The sequence below is a fragment of the Lutra lutra genome, chromosome 7 (assembly GCF_902655055.1).
Source record: "Lutra lutra chromosome 7, mLutLut1.2, whole genome shotgun sequence".
Classification (NCBI taxonomy): Eukaryota; Metazoa; Chordata; class Mammalia; order Carnivora; family Mustelidae; genus Lutra; species Lutra lutra.
In genome coordinates this window covers 56836690-56856934 of record NC_062284.1, presented here as the reverse complement: position 1 = coordinate 56856934, position 20245 = coordinate 56836690, and the positions used below count along the sequence as shown (strand labels likewise).

General features: G+C 44.2%; 1 protein-coding gene and 1 long non-coding RNA gene across 10 annotated transcripts in view; both read left to right on the top strand.

Moving 5' to 3' along the window:
* The window catches only part of MEIS2 (Meis homeobox 2), a 208779-nt gene extending 208166 nt beyond the window's left edge, over window positions 1–613 (top strand). For all 4 annotated transcript variants that reach the window (XM_047737007.1, XM_047737004.1, XM_047737006.1 and 1 more), the window contains one exon: window positions 1–613. This exon is cut by the window's left edge and continues 819 nt beyond it. The gene's annotated coding sequence lies outside the window, so the exon portion shown is untranslated.
* A 2170-nt stretch (window positions 614–2783) lies between these two features.
* On the top strand, window positions 2784–10031 carry LOC125104355 (uncharacterized). Of its 6 annotated transcripts, XR_007128648.1 has the most exons (6): window positions 4221–4801; window positions 5278–5329; window positions 7841–7944; window positions 8798–8880; window positions 9261–9453; window positions 9728–10031. It is a non-coding gene; the product is annotated as an uncharacterized LOC125104355 (long non-coding RNA). The 6 variants fall into 6 exon arrangements; XR_007128646.1 differs by lacking the exons at window positions 8798–8880; window positions 9261–9453; window positions 9728–10031 and adding an exon at window positions 2784–2963 and having other exon boundaries at window positions 4714–4801; window positions 7841–8162; XR_007128647.1 differs by lacking the exons at window positions 8798–8880; window positions 9261–9453; window positions 9728–10031 and adding an exon at window positions 3128–3216 and having other exon boundaries at window positions 4714–4801; window positions 7841–8162.
* Window positions 10032–20245: the final 10214 nt, after the last annotated feature.

Below are 20245 nucleotides of genomic sequence, written 5' to 3'. Positions count from 1 at the left end.
TGTTTTCATGCCCGGCCTTTGTTCCTCCATAAATGTGTCCTTTAGTTTCAAACAGATCTTTATAGTTTGTGCTTCATAAGCCAATTCTTCTTCTTATTTTGGGGGACTCTTCTTCAAAGAGCTTGCCAGTGAAGATTTAAAGACCGAGCAGGAGCTTCTTCCAGGAGTTCTAAGCCTTGGCTGTGGACAAAACAATCTCAAGTTGGGCAGCTTTCCTCAACACAAGAAAGTTATTAATGGTCCTAGCACCACAACTAGGACTTTATCAGAAACTCAAAGCTTGGGGGATAAAAAGGAGCAAGAGAATACTGTAACAAACTTCAAACTTCGTACAGAGTTCGGTCTATTAATTGTTTCATGTTAGATATTCTATGTGTTTACCTCAATTGAAAAAAAAAAAAAAGAATGTTTTTGCTAGTATCAGATCTGCTGTGGAATTGGTATTGTATGTCCATGAATTCTTTTCTCAGCACGTGTTCCTCACTAGAAGAAAATGCTGTTACCTTTAAGCTTTGTCAAATTTACATTAAAATACTTGTATGAGGACTGTGACGTTATGTTAAAAAAAAAGGTGTTAAGTCACAAAATGCGGTAATAAATATTTCATTTTTGATTTTTTGTTAGGCTTTTGTGTTTTTCATAGTTTTAAGGCAAGGTTGCACAGTGCCTACTCTTTCTACCGTATTACAAGTAGGTAGTGGTTTCGTTCCCCAGAAGTTGGCCATATTCGAAACTCACCAATAATTTTTAAGGGAACCTTCTGTAGTGGTTAGTATATATTTAGCTTAGAAATTCCACCAGCAGAGAACTTCTAAAGGTATGAATTTGCGTGTGCGTGCGTGTGTGTGTGTGTGTGTGTGTGTGTGTGTTGTGTGATGAGCTGGGTTGAAAGATTACCTTCATTCAATATGTCTAACCTCCTTTTTAGATGCATGATGTTGAAAAAAGTACTTTCCGATAAAGCTTTCCGTGTTCATCCTCTGCCGGAATAAAGGGCTTTTTCAGGGTTAATTTTACATCATAGGAAATAACTAACGTCTGTGCTCAAAGATAATTCATCTGCCTGTGTTTTTTCTCTGTCTTACTTACTAAAATACTGTTGAATATGTAAATTAAAATTTACATATAGATGTTCATAGATGAGTAAACAACTTCTATGGAGTTTGAAATCCTGAGTTGAAAAGATTAATCATTAATATTTAATATAAATTTTGTTATGATGTCTTTTTATTTCAGACACCTCCACGTGCAGACACGCTAGTGTGATGAATTGGATGACTAAACGTAAATTTTTTTTCTAAACAGCAAAACAGGCAATATAATGCCATTTTCAGAGTATCACACAACATTCCTAGAAATCTGTTACTGGCTTGCTGGTACTGTACAAACAATGCCTGATAAAGTGTGCAAAGTGAAAAAAAAGTGTGAGGTGTTTGCATGCCCCCTCGATTTTTAAAATAAATACACTCTTCCTGGAATTTTGAAACACCTACATTTTTAACCCTATGTGTAGAAGAGATAATATAAAACTAGTTCTGTGATGTCAGCTTGATGGGGAAAATAGTTCACCAGCTCGGAAATCCAAGTTTGTGTCTCACTTGGACTTCTGCCATCTTCCCATTGCAGAAAACATCAATGGAAGTTGTATATAAAGAAACAAGGAAATAAATTTCTATTGTTTTGTGGTTTTTTTTTTTTTTTTAGGTAGATTTTTTTTTTTTTTATAAACATCTATCAGCTTGATAGGCTGCTTTTTCAATGTAAAAATAACACTTCTGACACAAGCTGATTGTTGGTCGTTAACGGAATAATTCTATGCCACTTAGAAAAGAGCTTCCCTCTCACTTTTGTTATCCCAGCATACGAGGAGTTTTTTTGCAAAATTTAAATTTAAATATTTGTATATTTTTACTTTAAATGCTTTTAGGTAAAGGTCTGTATTTGCAAATTAACTCACATCCGCTGGAGAAAAAAAAAATGTTTGGAGAAGTTTTTCTTCCTTTCCTTTCAGTACAGTACATGCTGCAGAGTTTACTTGGTAATGGTTCATGTTTAGGAAGTATTTAATTAAATTATTATTAAGCTATTTCGTCAAAGTTGAGATCCCAAAGCTCTCTACCCTTGGTTTTAATGAATAAAATCATGTCAGGCTTAGATACTTATATAAATCATGTTAACCTTAACCTTCTTCAATATTTGGAGATAATTGTAATAATACTTGTTTGCATTTTCTCCCCCCACCCCCATATGCTAAGACCAAGAGGTAGTAGAGTTGTCCAATTTTTATAATGCTTTTTTTTTTTTTATACCACCTCAGAAGGCATTTGCTCCTATCTCGGGTTTACTATTTAGTATAAAGAGTTCCGATTTGGGTATATTTAAGAAAGACTCAGCTGTCAAAAGCAAAGAAACTGGGAATGGTGTTTTGACAACCATATAGTGTTAAAGGAAATACTGTAGTCTGAATAAAATTGCTTATGTTCTCCAAAACAAGAGTAACATAAAAACACTTTTTATTTATATGGAAAAGCAAAAGCAGAAATAAATTCCAAAGGTTTCCCTTTCTTTAAGAAATTCTGAGAGAACTGCAGTCGCCATCTGTTAAGGGTTGGGAATTGAGCAAGAAGCCACATTTAAACGGAAAAAGAAAAGACCAGGAAAGTCTGTGTCTTCCATCCACCCCATCTCCCTCCCACCACCCAGGTCAGCACTTCCAGGTCCGCGTGCCCTCCGCCCCCCAACTCTCTGCAGCTCACCCTAGTTAGATTGGTGGGGAAGGGACCTCAGGACCCTCCTGGCCTCCTTGCCCCTCCCGTCCCCGGTGGGCCTGTTAACCCGGAGCAGGTTTGGGAAGGGAAATGTGGCTAATATCTCTAACAGCTGTCAGAGGAGGGACCTTCCTTCAAAGGGACTAGACCGGGATCCCCGCAAGTTCCCCATTAGTCTTGCAGGCCAGCAGTTTGGTAAGGAGGCTGCTCTGCCTCAACTAGCTACCGTGTTGGAAGGGCTGGTGTCTGGACGCGGCCGAGGGGCCCTCGCTCCGCAGCTCTGTCGGCCGCCGCGGCCCCCAGGAGCAGGCTCGGTGCGGACGTGCGCGCGCCCCGAGGCGGGGAGGAGGCTGCGCCGGGGGCCGGGGCGGCGGGCGTGGGCAGGTTCTCCCAGACCTCGTCCGCTGCCCCTGCCCTCCCCCGGCCTTCCCTTTGCGCGGTGTTAGAGGTAGACCAACGTGCTTCAAATTGATGGGGGGCGGCGGGAGGGGGCTCCTAACGGTGGCAGTAATCAACTCGGGGTGTCGCACGCGTCGTCGAGCTCCCTCCGCGGGGCCGGGGCTGGGACGGAGCTGCGGGCCGCGGGGAGGGGGAAACCAGGTCTGATGGGGGAGGCCGGTCAGACTGTGATGAGAATGGAGACCGTCGGGGCAGTGTTTGAAGGGAGGTTTTAATATTAATAGTTTCGGTGTAGAGACAGAAGGGAGATTGCGTCTACGGCTCCTCGGGGCAGACTCTGGGTGACAGCGATGATGGATGATCTAGCAGAGCCCAACAGCTCCTCCCCTCCAGCCCCAACAGTGTCAAAGCTACTTTAGTTGAAGCTTTGGAAATAAAATAAATAAACAGCATCGCTCCCCCCCCCCCTTACTCTTCGTACACCTCCACTCCCACCCCCACCCCCGCTTTCCCACATCGATTTATAGATCATTATGAATCAATTACTGCTCTCAATACTTTCCCATTGGCTTAAATAAAACAGTCAAAAGATGAAAACATGGGGTTCGGTAGGGGTTCCCCGCCCCCCCCCCCCGACAGGAACAATTGCAAAATCCATTATCTCATCGTCAGAGGCTCCGAGTTAGGAGGTGTAGAGAAAGGAAGGAAGGGGTCGCCCAGTGAATAACTGGGGGGTGGGCACCTAAGGGGGGGCACCCAGCTGCTGCCTTTGTTCAGATGGGTTTGGTTGGTTGGTTTGGGGTTTTTTGAACGGGGGAACCCGCGTGAGAATGAGATGCCTACAGGTTTCGTAACCTAATTATTTAACTCCTTTGGAGAAACCTATTTGAATGTGTGTCTCGGCAAACATCAGATGTTGTTGGTGGTGAGGTCGCACATGGGAAAAGGTGTGGAGGAATGGGTCCGTCTGGAGGGCGGATTTTCACTTTGTTGTGAGCAACTGTGGGAGGGTTCGCTGCTGGGAAGGGGGATTCTCCCAGCCGCAACGCCCTCCTAGCTCCCCGCGGTTGGCTGTTTTTGTCGTTGGGACTGGTTTGGATCCGGGACTGGCCGCCCCCGGTCGCCCCCGCCCCCACCTCGGCCGCCCGAGGCTTTTCTTCCCTCTCTTGCCCCTTCGCGGCGGTGCTCGAGGTTCTCTAGGTGTTTCTATGACTACATTGTGTGTGTGGGAGGGTCAGATGTGGGGGGCTGCCCGCGAGAGGGCCGTTCCTGGGCGATCATTTATCAATGTCACCCACATAATGATTCTCTCTGCAGCCTCCTATTGATGAGGATAATTACATTAGCTCAGAGTGACTGATCAATGAAAAACCACCACACAAAAACTTCTTTACTCCTCTATAATACCAAAAACCGATACAGAAATAACATAGAAAGCCTGATTTTTCTTTCCCTTTCCTATCCACCAATAGATTCTGCCCCCCCCTCCCCCAAAAAGGACTGGGAGTAAAGTAAGAAAATAGACCCAGGTTTGTTTCGTTTAAAGGAGGATGCAATTTTGCCGTGAATGCATTTTCTCAAAATGCGTTGGCTTCATTCCTCCTTTGCTAAAGAATATCAACGGATTTACTAATGTGAGTTGCTTTTAAACTGGTCTGTGGTTTTCCGTTCCTTTTATTTCTTTCCTCCCCTTTGGGCATTTTTTTTTTTCTGCTTCAAAAAAAAAAAAAGACAATTCTTTTGTAAATAACTGGAAAAGGAAATTACTCTAGGTCCTCTCTCTCTTTTTTGTTTAGCCTTTGCTAAAGTCGGGTTATCTTTTGTCTTTATCACTTCATAAAGTAGCGCAATTAAAGATGTGATATTGCGTGGGTATAAAGGGTGGATCCATAATACGGGGACATAATACGCTATATTCTCGCCTGAAAGTTTGCAGCTAAATTACGATTTTGCCTTTTCTACACTTAAAAATCAATATTTTCTCAATTAAAGAGAATTTTAATGCTTTACTTGCGAGTTGTTAAAGGCGCTGTAAATTTTATTGTAATACTTCTTGACTTCGGAGTAGATGCAAGAGACCGGTTGATTCTCATGGTCTTTTTCCTCCCAGAGAATCTAGTCCAGGAATATCCAGTGTGTCAGATCAAATCCCAGCAACAAAGGTAAGGAGTGTTCCGAGAGGGACGGGGCACAGGGTGGGGAGCCCTCCAGGGGAGCCCTCCAGGGCCAGAGGCCATTGTCTTGTATATTTTCACCTCTCTGTGTCCCGCCTCCCGAAAGTGACAGAAGTGTCCATTTTACTCTAATGTTTTCAAAGAAGAGCATGTTCGACTCCCATCTGCTCTGTGACGGCCAGGAAAGCAGCAGCATTTGGGGGAGCACTCTAGACTCTTTCCAGCATCCCCCCCTTTTCTCCTTCCTCTCCTTATTTAGCCAAAATTTAACTCTGAACTCTTTCACAAATTCTGCCATATTTTATATGTGTTCTGACCTCTGTGTCAGAGCTCATTCCCTACCCTCAGGAGTGCTCACTGTTTACAGATGTTTTCTCCTTCCACACGTCCCACCTAGTAAAAGTTCCCGCAGAGAATTAACTGTGGTGTGTTAATAGCCCAGGTCTGCTACTGCTCTCTCCTGCAAAGCTGAAATCTGGTAAGGTGGAGAATGGCATTGAACTAACGTTGGGGAGCTGCCCCAGGCCCACAGAAGCCCTGACTTGAGAATTCCAGGCCCAGGGATTTGGTAGGAAGCAAGGTAGTGAAACTTTCAGGATGTAAGACAGAGAGGAAGATAAGAAAATGAGGCTAGAATGGAACCTAAGAAGAGGAGAATAGGCTAAGGTGGAAAAATGAGCCTTTGAGACCTCTTTGTAATTTAAAAAGAAATAATAATGAAGGGAAATCGAATATCTAAGGCTTGCTATTAATTTCTTCTTTTTTTAACCCAATGTCTGTTTAGGAACAAGTCCTGAGAGATGCCAGGAAGGGCCTGAATTTCCAAATAGAGCTGCTCTTAAAGTTCCTTTGCAGTTAGTTTCCCCCTTCTGTTAATTTGCTGAGAATGTGAAGACTGGGGAGAGGGCTATGCGTGTGGTGTACCAAGGGCTTGAGTAAGAGTATGATGGGAAGGGGCACCTAGATATAATGAGGCTGCTGTTTTAAACTCAATAGAGAAGTGGGGAATGGAGAAAAAGCCGTCCATCACCACAGTACACTTTAAAATTATTCACACCTACCTGTCTTTCCCCCCTTTAACCACACTATCAAATATTATACATAGATGGGGGAAATTTCTAGTTCATCATCTTTTGTCTGTAGCCCCACCCAATTGATCCCCCTTTGCTTAGATGCCTGATGTGTAAGCCTAGACCCTGGCCTTTTTGTCAAGTGAGTGGGGCTTTGTTAATGTATTTGTACTTTTCAGCTTTCAGTGTAAGTTTCTTGCTTTGGAGGAAGGAGGGGTGTAAGAACAGAGGGGGAGGGGAGCAGAACACAAAGACTATCTAGTTCTCACCAAGCAGGTTTCAAAATAGGAACTTAATGGGAAGGGAAAAAAATGAAAGAATGGGGAAAAAAAATAAAGGAGGGGGGTGAGAATTGCTGATCACAACAGGTTTGCTTGTCTGGAAGAGAGGTGATCCTGCGAATATTTTTCCTTTTGAGGATTCTGTTTTCTTCATATTGAAACATTTTCAAGTTTTAATCCTTTAGCGGACAAAAACCTCAATATAAATATGACATGGGCCACTGGCAAAAAACCGAACTTAAACTCAGTGCTGAGAGGAGGAGGGTAGGGTGGGGGGAGAGGGCCCTTTCTGATTAATAACTAGCAGGGTAATGTTGAGGGCTTTTTCTGCCCGATTGCCTTTTTGAATTAGAGCCGATTTCTTCACACTTCAATAGTGCCTGTCTCCTTTAAAATGACTGGCAGATTTGTTTCTCTTTTTTCTCTCCCCGAGACTTAATGATGTAAATTTTCTAATTAGTTAAATCATATTGCTTACAGGCCTAATATTTACCGTGTAAGAAATGATCATCCTGATTTGGACCTCTTGAAATATTCCGAGAAATAACATTTGGCTTTTAGGTTGAAGGATGGGAGAAGAGGAAGCTGTGTTACGGGAAGCAGTTGAGAGAAGGCACAGACCAGGGCAACATGTTAAATTAATAGTTGAATTTGAGCTGGGCTCACACCCCAAGTCCGCTTTTATTTTTCAATCAGCGAAGATTTAATTGGCAGCCCTCAGGCCGGGCGATCTGATATTTTCTCATTAGTTTCCCATCACTAATCTTGAGTGTTAGATTGGCTTAAAGGTTGTCAACATTTGACCAATTTTATTTAAGGGGGAAAAAAATCAAGCATTATGGCTCCGGGATGTGAGATCTGCAAATAAATCCTGCTTGGATCAGCGGAACTAACAGGCGAAAAAAATGTTGACTATTCATCGTCGCATTTAATAAGTTGCATTAATGTATATTTCAAAGCCAGGGAGAGAGATTACACAGGAGCTGCATAGATGCCCATGAAAGAGGTTGGTGGGGAGGGGGTTGCAGTGAGCGAGGTGGGCAGGGAAAGTGAGGTGTAGGTACATTTCGAACAGAGGGCAAAAAACCCAAATGGAATAGCTGTGGAGGGTTTTGGACCTTCAATCCCTCCTCCCCTTCCTTTTGCAGCTGCGCGAAACTGCAAAACCGGTCCTCGGAGCTCTGAGCGGCTGGGCTGTCACGTCCACCTATAACATCAGAGCGCCCCCTGCTGGCGAGCGGAGTAGACGGCGGTGGGTCAGCCCTCTGCGAAGCAAATCGTGGTTTTTCCGAAACCCCCTCCCCAGTACTGATTCCCTTTCACCACCCCCACCTCGGTTCTGCAGCAAAACCCCGCGGCAGGGGAATAGCTTTCCAAGGCCGAGCATGTAAATGAATAAATGATTAAAAATAATAAAGTACGAAGGAACCCCAACCTTCACTTGGTCTCCGGGGAATAAACTATCAATTGACTAGGAAAGGGACACATTTCCTTTCTCTAAATTCTTTTCTTTTTCTTTTTTCTTTCTTTCTTTTTTTTTTTTTTTTTTTTTTTTTTTTTTTTTTTTTTTGCTGTGATTTGTTTCTGCCAAACTCCAGACTCTAAGTATAAGGAAACGTGTTTGATAGAGGCTGTAGAAGTTATTATTATTTTTTTAATGGATCTCTGATTGGGGAAAGGGGCTAATACAAAACAATAGTTTGCAGCTTCGCAAAACAAAACTCCCAAGGAACTCGCACGATTTCAGTAAAGTCCTGAAGACTCGCTTTCGGAATTCAGCTCCTCGTCTTGAACGACCCTTCCCTACATTGCAAAGAAATACTGGTCCTCGACTGTTTTTTTCCCCCCAAATTAGAGAATGTGTTTAAAAGTTGTCACCTCTTTCCCTACCTATGCGCGCGCGCGCACGCACACACGGTCTTTCCCCTCGTGTTCCCAGTCTTTCTTCCCCGCTGCTTCTCAATTTTGCTGGAAACGGAAAGGGTAGCTGAAGTGCCCCCCAAATAAACCGCCAATGTCTTTGACACTTGATCGTCCTCTAGTGCTTCACGTCCAGTGCAAGTGTGAGGCGCGCACGGTTTGAGAGTGTCTGGTTATTTTTTCAGCCGTTGTGGCGCGCACAGGCGTCTTCTCGGTTTGCCAGTTACCCCGCGCGGACTCGGGACCCCTCGAAGGCGAGGGCGCGCAGGTAGCGCGAGCCGGGGCAGGCTCCGGCGGGCAGGCGCGGCCACGTCCCCGCCAGTCTCTACTCCTGGGAGAGGCGCTGGCAAAGCAGCCCCGACTCGGGAAAGTCTTCTGACCGCAGCTAGGACCGCCCCCCCCACCCCGCCCCGAGTGTGGATCTGCGAGGAGGAACAACTTTAGTGTGTAGGGAGTGGGGGTGGGGGGGGTCTGCTTTTTCAAGTTACCGGATTTCGGGATTTTGTGGAAACTGCTCAAAAATGAGGCGCCGAGGAAGGCAGGGAGAGCGGCAGGGGAAAGGTGGGTCTCCTGACGCGCTCATCTCTTGCCAGGCTACCAGGAGTTCCTCTTTGAAGAAGCTGCTCTTTCCCCCTCGCTTCTCCCTAGAACCGCCCTGTGTCACATCTTCTCCAACCCCTCCTCTTTGGGGATGCTCCGAACCGGGTCGGGGACTAGAGGACGTCAGGGAAGGAGCGCTTCTAGGGCGAGGCAGAGGCGGCCCCGGTCTTCGCGCCCGGGAAGGGCTGCCTCCAGTCGGGGTGTGATTTGAAGAATTACTGGGGCTATTGTGACAACGGAGGTAAATTAAATATTTATACTCCAAGTTGTTCTCATTATTATGATTATTTTTTGGTCGGTTGTGAAAAAGTTCAAGGAGTTCAAACTGCCCTTAAAGAGAAATCGTGGTCTTGGGGGGCAGCAGAACCTGCTACCTGCCACTGAAGTTGACTTTTGGAAAGGTCTTCATTAAGCTCCGAAGTGGAAGGGAAGCTATCTGCAAACAATATTGGTTCATGTAAATACCTATGTATCTATAAAACACATATTTTATGTATCTGTATTTATCTACCCAGAATAAAGAAAAGAAAGCAGGTGTCCCCAGTGCAGTTGAATCCAAGCAGCGACATTTCCAGTAAGATACTCTCACAGATGAAGAAAATGGGAACATCTCATTGTATTTGTCTCAGTTTGACTTAATGAAATTTGGAGACACTGACAGTCTGGTCAATGTTCTACGTAAATTAATGCAAAGGTCCTTAGGAAGAGACTGAAGACACCTCTTGCCATTAATCTTAAACCACTTGAAGATTATGATTAAATGAATGGGATCACTAAGCATTATCATTTCAAATAGCCGTTAACTGTCTCCACCCCTGTATTGTGGCAACAAAATAAACTCTCCGTGAGGAATGGTGTTTCTTCCTTCTTTATCTTTGCTTTTGTTTTGCTTTAAGAAGAAAGAGGGGGAAGACAGAAGAGAAGAAAACCTTGCCGAAAGTCTTGGATTTCCTGCTGTTAGAAAGCTGCTGTTTGTTTCTGATTTCCTCATCTTTTGCTACACAGGAAAAAGAAATCGAATGATGCGTCTACATTTGATGAGAACTAAATGTTAAAACGACGAAGGTGCATTTGCTTTATATTCTTTTCCCCTGGAAAAAAATTAAGAAAAAAAATCCACCAGCTCAGCGAGTTGAAAATTGTGGAGATATAAAAGATGTTCACTTGTCCACATGTATTCTCTGACTTTCATCACTTGAATTTTGTAGGCTTTGGTGTCAGATAGAAATTATGGAAAAGAGAAGGGGACACTTGCCAAGGAACAACAATATTATACACTTTCAAGTAAACTCCATCTAATCCTGTATTTGAGGGCTGAGGGGGTGTGTGCTATTTTCCCCTAATAAACCTCAAAGCCCTCATTAGACATAGAGAAAGAGAGGTGGAGAACTCTATTACTGGGCATTCTGACAAAAGAAAAAAAAAAGCAGCATCTCCCTGCTCCTAGAGCCCAGGGAGAGGACACCCCGAAAATGTGCAAAAGCCATTGTGTTTTTCTTGAAAGCCCTGAGTTGGGCAGACCTTTCAGAGAAAGACACAGAAATTAACATTATAAAAAGCAAAATGTTGAGACAAAGGGCAGTGGCTAACAACCACCACAACAAAACATGCTAAAAATTATTCTTCAAGCCCTGCGAATTTCCAGATGCCACAGAAAATCAATGCAAAAGCGCCCCCTCCTAACTGAGCAGACAGCTCTCCTGCCGGGTGATGTTTCCAGTAGAAAGTGGAGTTGGAGATCCCACCTCTGCTGGAGCAACGGGAGATGTTACCCTGAGGCTTCGCGGAGGGGAGGAAGGGGGTTTCGCCCTCCCTCCCCAGTCGGTATTTCCCACCTGTGCCCTCCTCTCCTAGCTGGGGTGCAGGAGAGGGAGAGGCTGGGCCGATTCTGCACCCTGAGTCTCCAAGGCGCACCTCGAGCTGAGGCTCCAGCGGAGCCAAGGAGGAAACCCAAATAGGTCCCCAGAGGACGAAGATTCGGCCAGAGAGACCGAGGATCCTGGTCTGAATGCAGCTGCCAGCTCAGTCCCGGGGCCAGGCTTCCGTGCCTGGTTGGACAAAAGGCTCATAGGCCACATTGGTCCCGGATCGAGTGTGAAATGCAAAGAAGGGGGGCAGTCTGCCCCCCCCTTTGTGTGTCTGCATGTGTGTGTGTGAGTGTGTCAAACACATGCACTTAGAGCGGGCCTCTGGCCACAGACGTCAGCTGGGGAAGTTCCCCCTTCTGGCTTCCCCGGGCCCTGAACCCACACCTTTCCTTGTCCCCCACCCACAGCCTCAGCCACCCACAGGGCTCCCCAGATCCCCGGTCACGCCTGCACAGGTGTGGTGCCTTTAACTGGAAAGTGCCTGAGAAAAGATCCGCCAGAGGGAAGGTGGCGGGGGGAGGGGGTAAGGGGCTGGGAAGAAAGATGGTACTTACAGAGCTCAGACATCCCTATCTTCAAGTAATTGTCATCACACTCAATCTTTCCGCCCTGACCTACTGTATCCAAAAAGCAGAGATTGGTTCGCGGGAAAATCAGGCTTACCAGAACGTCGGGGTTAGACGCAGGCTCTCGAGACCTACGCAGGCTTTGCTTAGATTCAAAAGTATGATTTTAATTTTCTTAATGAAGGCGCGCTCTAGAGCTCAGCTGGTAATGACTGTGCTGAGTTTAATAGACTCCTGTCGAACAGAAAAAGACGGATAACTATTGGTTATAAGTAATCTGCTCTAATGCAATTATTTTCCCAGGTTCGAATGTCATTGTGCAGAGAGGGCAGGAGTGAATTAGAGCCCCGGGGACCATGGACGCATGGCTAGGAGACCGCCTGAAATACGAGCCGAACCTGTTTTGTGAGATGCACTCGGGTTTGGGGGTCGGGGTCGAAGGCTTCAAAGCCCTCGGTCTGCACGTGTGAAAATCTCTGTGTCTCTCCCGCCCCCTCCTCCCTACTCCCCTTCTCCCCGCCCCCTTCTCCCTCCTTCTCCTCTCTCCACCTCTCCTTGTTTTCTCTCTAGCTCCCTCTTCCCTTTTGTCATCTCTGCCCTAGCTAATGTGAATTTCCCTTTCCCCGCCTCTATGTTGCCTGTCTTTGTGGATTTCAGGGAGATCCATTAGGTCCGAAGTATTTCTCTACAACACACTGACACAGACGTAGGCTCTTGGGCTACTTCAGCCCATTCACTTTTTGAAATCAGCAGAAGTGGGACCTTTAAGAAACCTATACATAGGAATATATCAGGAGGATTATTTCTATCCCAATACAGAGCCAATCCTGGTTGCTGTCCAAAAGTAACGCGGTTTTAGTTCTAACACAAATTGTCATTCATGGTAGTTTTTATTGGGAATTATCCAAACTCTTCTTAGCTCTCCATTCACGCTCGGTAGACACTCTCAGGTAAATGCGACTTTGAAAAATAAAAATATGAGTCATAATTTCCCTTCATATAGAAAATAAGCCAAATCAGTGGAAGGAAGTCCTGTGTTCTCAAGATGAAGGATTTGAAGGCAGGTGGGCCTGCGGGCGGAGGGGTGAGCACTGGGCAGCCCAGCCAGACACCCCAGAGCCCAGCTCTCTTGCCTGCCCCTCTGTCACCTGCCACTCCAGCCTCAAGGGCCACTTTAGCCCCACTTTCCCCCCCACCGGCTTCCCTCTCTGCATCCTGGGGAAACAAAGAATGTTCTTAGGGCTGATGCATAAAAAGGCTTACATTGGACCCCTGAGGTAGAGGGGTGTGTTGCAGATGTGCGGGCAAGGTGAGGCAGCAGTACTTGGGGTCTGGTGTGTCTCTGACTCAAGTTACAGTCTCTAGTTCCCTAGCTTCGTGCATTCTGTCTGTCTCTACTCCCTACCCCCACCTCCTTCTACAAACATGCAAGGTGATCTAGGCACATGTCTACAGAAATAGCCACAAAACTCACAATGACTATCTCTTCTCTGACTCAGTCCTACCCTGTTCCTACCGACCTTGGCCGCCAAGCCTTCAAAGAGAGAAGGGAAGAACATCAAACAACACCAAAAGCTTATTTGTAAAACCCTTCCAGTCTCCTTGGCTGAGGAGGAGCACAGCTGGTGTGCCCCCGCCCCCGGAACTCCTTGCAGGGTGGGGCGGGGGTATGCATCTCTGCGGCCCATACAGCTCTGGGTCTTAGGGAGGACACCCATTGGCAGGGGCGTGGGGTGCGGGGGGTAGATGTTCGCCTTCCTCTTCCCCCATGCTCTTGGCCTTCCCCGGCTGCAAAGAGAATTAGGAAGCCATCTAGTCCTCAGGTCCTGAGCAGGTGAGAAATTCTGTGATCCCAAGAGCCTAGCCCGAACTTAAGTGTTTAGCCTCCAGCACCTTTTAAAAATCAAGAAGGTGGCCCGGCTGGGGCCAGCTCTGCTCTGGCACCAGCCCCTGCAGCAGCCTTTGCTGGGAGGGGGGCATCAGGGCCTCAGTATGACCTGGGGTGGCACCGAGGATGAAAAGAAGGTCTGCCTCTGGGTCTATGAGCAGATTTGGAAGGAGAGAAGGGGTGACTATCAGAACCCCCCACCCCCAAGTTCTTCTGTCATCCCTAGATCTGCCATCCTTCACAGCTCCCCTGTAGAAAAACTGTGTTCTGTTGGTGACTTAGGAGAGCAAGAGTGAAGACCTAGAAAGCCCCCACAAGGTTTAGGTGGGTCTAATTCTGCTTTTGAAGTGTCAGAGAGGAAAGGGATTCTATTACCCAACAGGGTAATAGATTTTTTTAAAAAACCCTCCCAGCTCGGGGGAGAGTGAGGAATAGCCAATTACCTCCATCCTCCCCAGGGAGGGACCTGCACAGATCGAGACTCACATCCCCTAAAGCAACAGCGAACTCCTTGCAAAGGTGTCTTGGAGTCCCAGCTTGTGGCACTTGTCTTCTGGGGGCGCTCAGCTCAGTCTCAACGCCGCCGCTGACTGACTGCGGTAGGTACGGCCACCGCTGACTGACTGCGTTAGAAAGAGGTTAGAAAGAGGCCCAGTCTGACTTAGGGGTAACTGAGGGAGAAGCACACCTATTTTATTAGTAGTACTTTTTGAACATTGTATTTATTTGACAGAATGAGAGAGAGCAGGAGCATGAGCGGGGGCAGGGGTACAGCAGGCAGAGGGAGAAGCAGGCTCCTTGCTGAGCAAGGAGCCAGTCTCAGGATTCGATTTCAGGACGCCGGGATCATGACCTGAGCGGAAGGCAGATGCTCCGCCGACTGAGCCATCCAGCTGCCCTAGTTACTCCCCTTTTTCAAATGTCCCTACAGGAAGGCTTTTTTTTTTTTTTTGGTCAGTAAATCCAATGTGTCATTACAGTCTCATAGAATTAGGTGTAAAAATTAAGGTATAAGCTGTGCTCAGACATTTTAAAAGGATTGCCATGAACATAACAGGCTTTTATAGATCAAGACACTTGTACACAAGCTTTAAGGATAAAGAACACTAGGAGTGGAGCGCCTGGGTGGCTCAGTGGGTAAAAGCCTCTGCCTTCAGCTCAGGTCATGGTCTCATGGTCCTAGGATCGAGCCCCACATCGGGCTCTCTGCTCAGCAGGGAGACTACTTTCTCCCCTCTCTCTGCCTGCCTCTCTGCCTATTTGTGATCTCTGTCTGTCAAATAAATAAATAAAATCTTAAAAAACAAAACAAAACACTAGGAGTGCCTGACCTCCCCTCGTACCACCTTCACATAATTAAGTGGAAGCAGGGGGTTGTCTCAAGAATATCTCAGGTGACAGGAGTTCCTAAAACAAACTAACCAACACACACACACACACACACACACACACACACACACACACTCACACACACACACACCACACTTTCGCATCTTTAAGGTAAGTCTCCCTAAAGAAAAGTTCAGAGGCAAATATTAACTACAAAGTTAAGCTTTTTCCACTTATTTATCCAAGTCTCTTAATTTTAATACAGATGAAATCATCTGTTCAGAAGGAGTGATAAACCACCCCCCTCCCCCAGAACAGAGCGAGGGTGGCTGTTTGTATCTGAAGCTTATCCACCGGCCTTAGGACTTTAGAATGTTCAAGTGAAGTGTAAATAGAGTAAGGTCACAGGTGATTGACAAGTTCAAGTTACTTAGTTCAATTATCAAAATTTTATTTCTAAATTATGTTCAGTTTGATTTTCCTGCTTTGCTATAAATGACCTTAGAAAATCCAATGGGAACAGACAATTTACACCATGTCCTATGTACCATGATTTATTTGTTAAGTCACTTTGTCTGTACGCCTCCGTCAGTGTTTCTGTGGAGACCACGTCTTGACAATTAGATTTAGAAATGCAGCTATCACTCTGATCCAAAGACAGTCACTTTACAGGCACAGTCATCACTAAATTTTGACAACTTTCTAAAATGTCTTTAAATTTCTAGGCTGCAGGCAGAATCTGCAGACTGTTTAGAATCGAATGCTCTGGATATGGGCCTGCTCTACTCAGCGTCCCTCTCTCCAAACAACAGATAAGAGTACAATTTGTAAATACATCCCCTACGATTCACTTTCGACATAGTATCTCGAAGTCTTCCTACGCATTATTTAATAGATAACCAAGCATTTCAGATCAAGGCTCATGCCGCCACATCTGGAAATGGTTCCTTAGCTCTCATCCACACCCCCACCCCCCACCCCACCCCCCACCCCGCTCCGGAGTCAGTCACCAGTGAGAGAAAGAGCTGAAGCCTCTTCTTCCCCCACTCTATGATAGCATCAGCTTTTAATCAGTGAGAGGCACTCCTATTTAAATTTACAGGATGACTCTTTATTTCATTTATCTTTTCTTTTGGAGGAAAGTGAAACAAGAGCACACCCTTATTAATTATAAGATTGATGGGGTGAAAAAAGCCAAATGAATTTGGCTTGCAAATTATTAGTAGAGGTATGAATATTTATGGCCGTGCCAGGAACTGCAGGCATGAACCCTGGGTATCAAGTCTGGGAGACAGTCAGACCAATGCATTCAGTGAGGGTTCAGTCTCCCCAAATCTGACATGACAGAAATGGAAACTTCTAAATTAGCCCCAGGGTGGGCTCCCATCAAATCCTTTCCTTTTTTTTTTTTTTTTTTCCCTTTCTTTCTTTTTTGGGTATGATCTTGCTAAACATGAACTTACTTCCAGGGACCTCTATCAGAAACTTTAAAAATCTTTGAAGGTGAAAGCAGATGCCTACATGTTTTGGAAAGAGAAATCTACCTTTGTGCTTTTCTCACTTGATATTCATTTATGTTTTAAATCAAATTAATCTGTAAAATATTTGTGACATGATGGCTTTAAAATTTAAAGCTATTTATATTTGGTGTAAAAATACTGCAAACCTAAAATATCCTGGGTATAAAGAGAATTTAAACAGACATAATCTAAGTTAGATACAAACAGAAATGAGAGGGGAGAGAACACAGCAAGGCAAGGGAGAGGAGCCAAGTTTTCTCTTCGCTGGTTTTCCTCTCTGCACCAAACTTACTCATGTTTTGGTCTCAAAGCAGGGAAATTTGAATGAAAGGTGGAGGAAGAAAGGGCCAACCAAGGTAGAAAGGGAGGGGATGAAAGCAAGGATTTAATATTTCAGTAAAAGAAACTCTTTGGGGGCACTTGGGTGGCACAGCTGGTTAAGCGCCTGACTCTTGTCTTTGGCTCATGTCGTAATTTCAGAGTCTCGGGAAGGAGCCCTGCATCAGGTCCCAGGCCCAGCATGACGTCAGCTTGAGAGTCTCTGTCCCCCTCCTGTTCGTGCTCTCTCTCTCTTCCCCCTCTCAAAAATAAATAAATCTTAAAAACAAAACAAAAACAAAATAGGCAAACTCTTTTTTCCTTCTCTTGCTAGACATTCAACAGTTTGGTTGTGTTTTGGAAAAGGGGCTGAAGATTTGAGACTTAATAGCACCACTAATCGCTCTTTTTTTTTTTTTTTTTTTTTGGAGGGGGGTTATTTATTATTTAAGTAATCTCTACCCCCAACATGGGGCTCAAACTCACTGCCCCACCGCTCCCCGCACTGGCTCCTTTTCTGTAGAAGAATCGTTGAGTGGGAGCCGACACAACCCTGTGAAGGTAGCTCACTCTGACCTCAGAGCCAGCTTAGCACGTACATTTTGAAAAGGAAGACAAGTTGTTTTCAAAACAGAAATGCCAAGCATTCTGAAAAGCATAAATCATTATAAAAATGCTTCTCAAATTTTCTGAGAAACTCCCAACTACACAGACATACGTATATATTCACATCTCTCTCTATACACATACACACATACACGTTCACAGATATATTCACAACTGTTTAAGTGGATGTTTGTGCTAAATTGATGCTTTATGTATATCTTGTCTCAATTTGTCTCTTCTCTGTAAGGGTATAATTTTTTTTTTTAAAGAAGCGATACCACTGACAATAATTTACTTAAATTCACAGACCTTGAAATTGAGGCATCTCCTATCAATCACACTCAGTAGATACAGTAAAACACATTCAACATTTGTATATCAATAGTGGCACACACACAAATCTGTTTTGTTCAATTGAAATGCTCTTCAACATGTCATTTCATATTTTTCTGGAACACGTTATGGGTTAGTCATCCTGTTTCAGCTGATTGTTAAATCCTTAACCTAATGTAAATTCAAAATAAGATATTTACTTGTAGATTTCAGATGCAGAAAGGCGAGCTTTGGGGAGAAGTTTGGTCAACCCCTTTTACCTTTCTGACAGAGAACTGAAGTCCAAAGATGGCAACTAACCAGGTCCAACTCATAAGACTAGTCAGCTCTATCTCCTGAGGAGATCCCAAAGCTCAGAATGTGAGGCTAATTTTTCTTACGACATGGCGCTTCTCCATCTTCTGTCCCTTAGAATAGAGCAGTATTTATAATACCACATGCAGACTTTTCTACTAATATTTTTCTTCCCAGCGCACTGACAATGAAATTCTTATTAAATAATAATAAGATATTGACTGGTCTGTTTGCCAGTATGAAGATTTGTTGTTGATCTGTGATGTCCGTATTGATTAGGCAAGAAGGAGATCTATCCTCTACCCGAAGGATAAATAGATCTCGGCACTGGCACAAAAACAAACTTTGTATTCATAGAAATCCCAGCCTTCTCTATTTATTGGTTATACGTCATCTCAGTCAATCAAGCTAGAAACAGATATAAATAGGAATAACTGAGAGCAATGCCTCCAAATCTCCAAAAATGTTCACTAGGGATATTTAAACTGCTACGAGAGTTGTTTGACGTCCCCCCCCGCCACCCCAGTAGCTTGCTTCTAGGTAACCTGCCCACCGGCTCTTTCTCTTCACCCCAAATTGAATCCTACATGTGCTCCATATTTTTTACATTAAGGGAAATCCTATTCATGCCTGAGATGATCTTATATTTATGATGGCCTCTTCTGTCAAATTGTTATTTCTGTAGCTTGCTGTCAGAAACGTCACTCAAACTTTTCTTTCCACCTCTCTTTACCCTCTGTCATAGTAACTTAGAAGGTCTAATCCAAGTAGAATTTACTTCACCTATAAAATACAGCTAGAAGAACTATTTTACTTCCTGTCTGCTTCCCTCTCCCCACATCCCCCAGCTTTATCTTCAGTCTGTGTAAGGGCTGTGTTCCTTGTTTCTCCTTATGGTAAAATTGTTCTCCCAAGCAGTTTCTCCTCAGGTTCAAAAACCTTGCTTTTGTGAGAAAAGTTCGTGTATAAATATGTTTGGCATATTTTCTTCATCTGTGCTACTCAGGTTAATACTTAAGCAAGAAAGAACACAGCACTGAAACGAAAATGGCCTCCAATTAAAAAGTTCTGGAGCCTAAGTAGCAGATATTTGATTTCTGGGAGGATAAAAAATAAAACATTGAACTTGTTAACATTTAAAACACCTTACTTTACCAGCGCGGCCTCGTTTTCACTACATTTTCATTTCATTACTTTTGCATGAATATGATAAATTGTCATTAAATCTAACCATTTTTATTTAATGTTCATAAAAACTGGTAGGTTTTCAAACAGATGTGGCCTGATATGGTTCAGTGAATTTAGTGGACTTCTCATATAAATGGAATAATAACCATACGGAAGATGAATTTTATACCCTTGTTTACCTCTTGCAGAACTCACCCTTATTATAATTACAAATAGTGTTTATTATGTATTATGCAATGTATGTAGCATTGTCCAGACACAGCACAAACCTTGACTTGATCACTGCCATCTAGAGTTCATAATCCGAGATAGCACGGACACCAAAAAGCGCAGAGAAACGTGGACAAATAGAGGATATTGCACAGTTATAGATTTCTTACTATAAAAAAGAAAATGTAATGGAGCTTAGCTCATGAATGAATAAATATTTATCCTCTCTTTACGTAAATATTTTTCTTTTAGACCCAAAGTAGTGGCTGGGAAAGAGAATAGTACATTTCATTTCTTTTCTATCAATTAAGGATAACTTTGAGGAACAATTCTTCCCCTTTTAACTTCTCTTTTAAATTTTTAAAATTTATTTTGGAAGATTTTATTTATTTGACAGGGAGAGGCACAGTGAGAGAGGGAACACAAGCAGGGGGGAGAGGGAGAAAGAGAAGCAGGCTTCCCACCAAGCAGGGAGCCTGATGCAGGGCTCAATCCCAGGACCCTGGGATCATGACCTGAACCGAAGGCAGATGCCCAACAATTGAGCCACCCAGGTGTCCCTAAATGGAGAAAATCTTTAAAAATAAATAAATAAAATAAATAAAATGCTTTGATGCAAACAAATCATTCTTAGGATACAGTCCAAATTTTTTTTAACATGATCTAAAATTTTGAGTGATTTCACACCTATGCCCCCATCTCCAGCCCCATCTGGAATCCCCTCATTCTCTTTGATCTAATCATACTGCCCTTTTTTTGCTGCCAAACAAGTCTACCCTCCTGTCCATCTTAGGGCTCCTGCTCTTGTTTTCTTCATCTAGAATGTTCTTTCCATCACCATCTCTAATTGGGTGAACTGCTCTTCGTTCTTCAGATCTCAGTGTAAGTGTCGTTTCTGCAGGTTTTTTTTTTT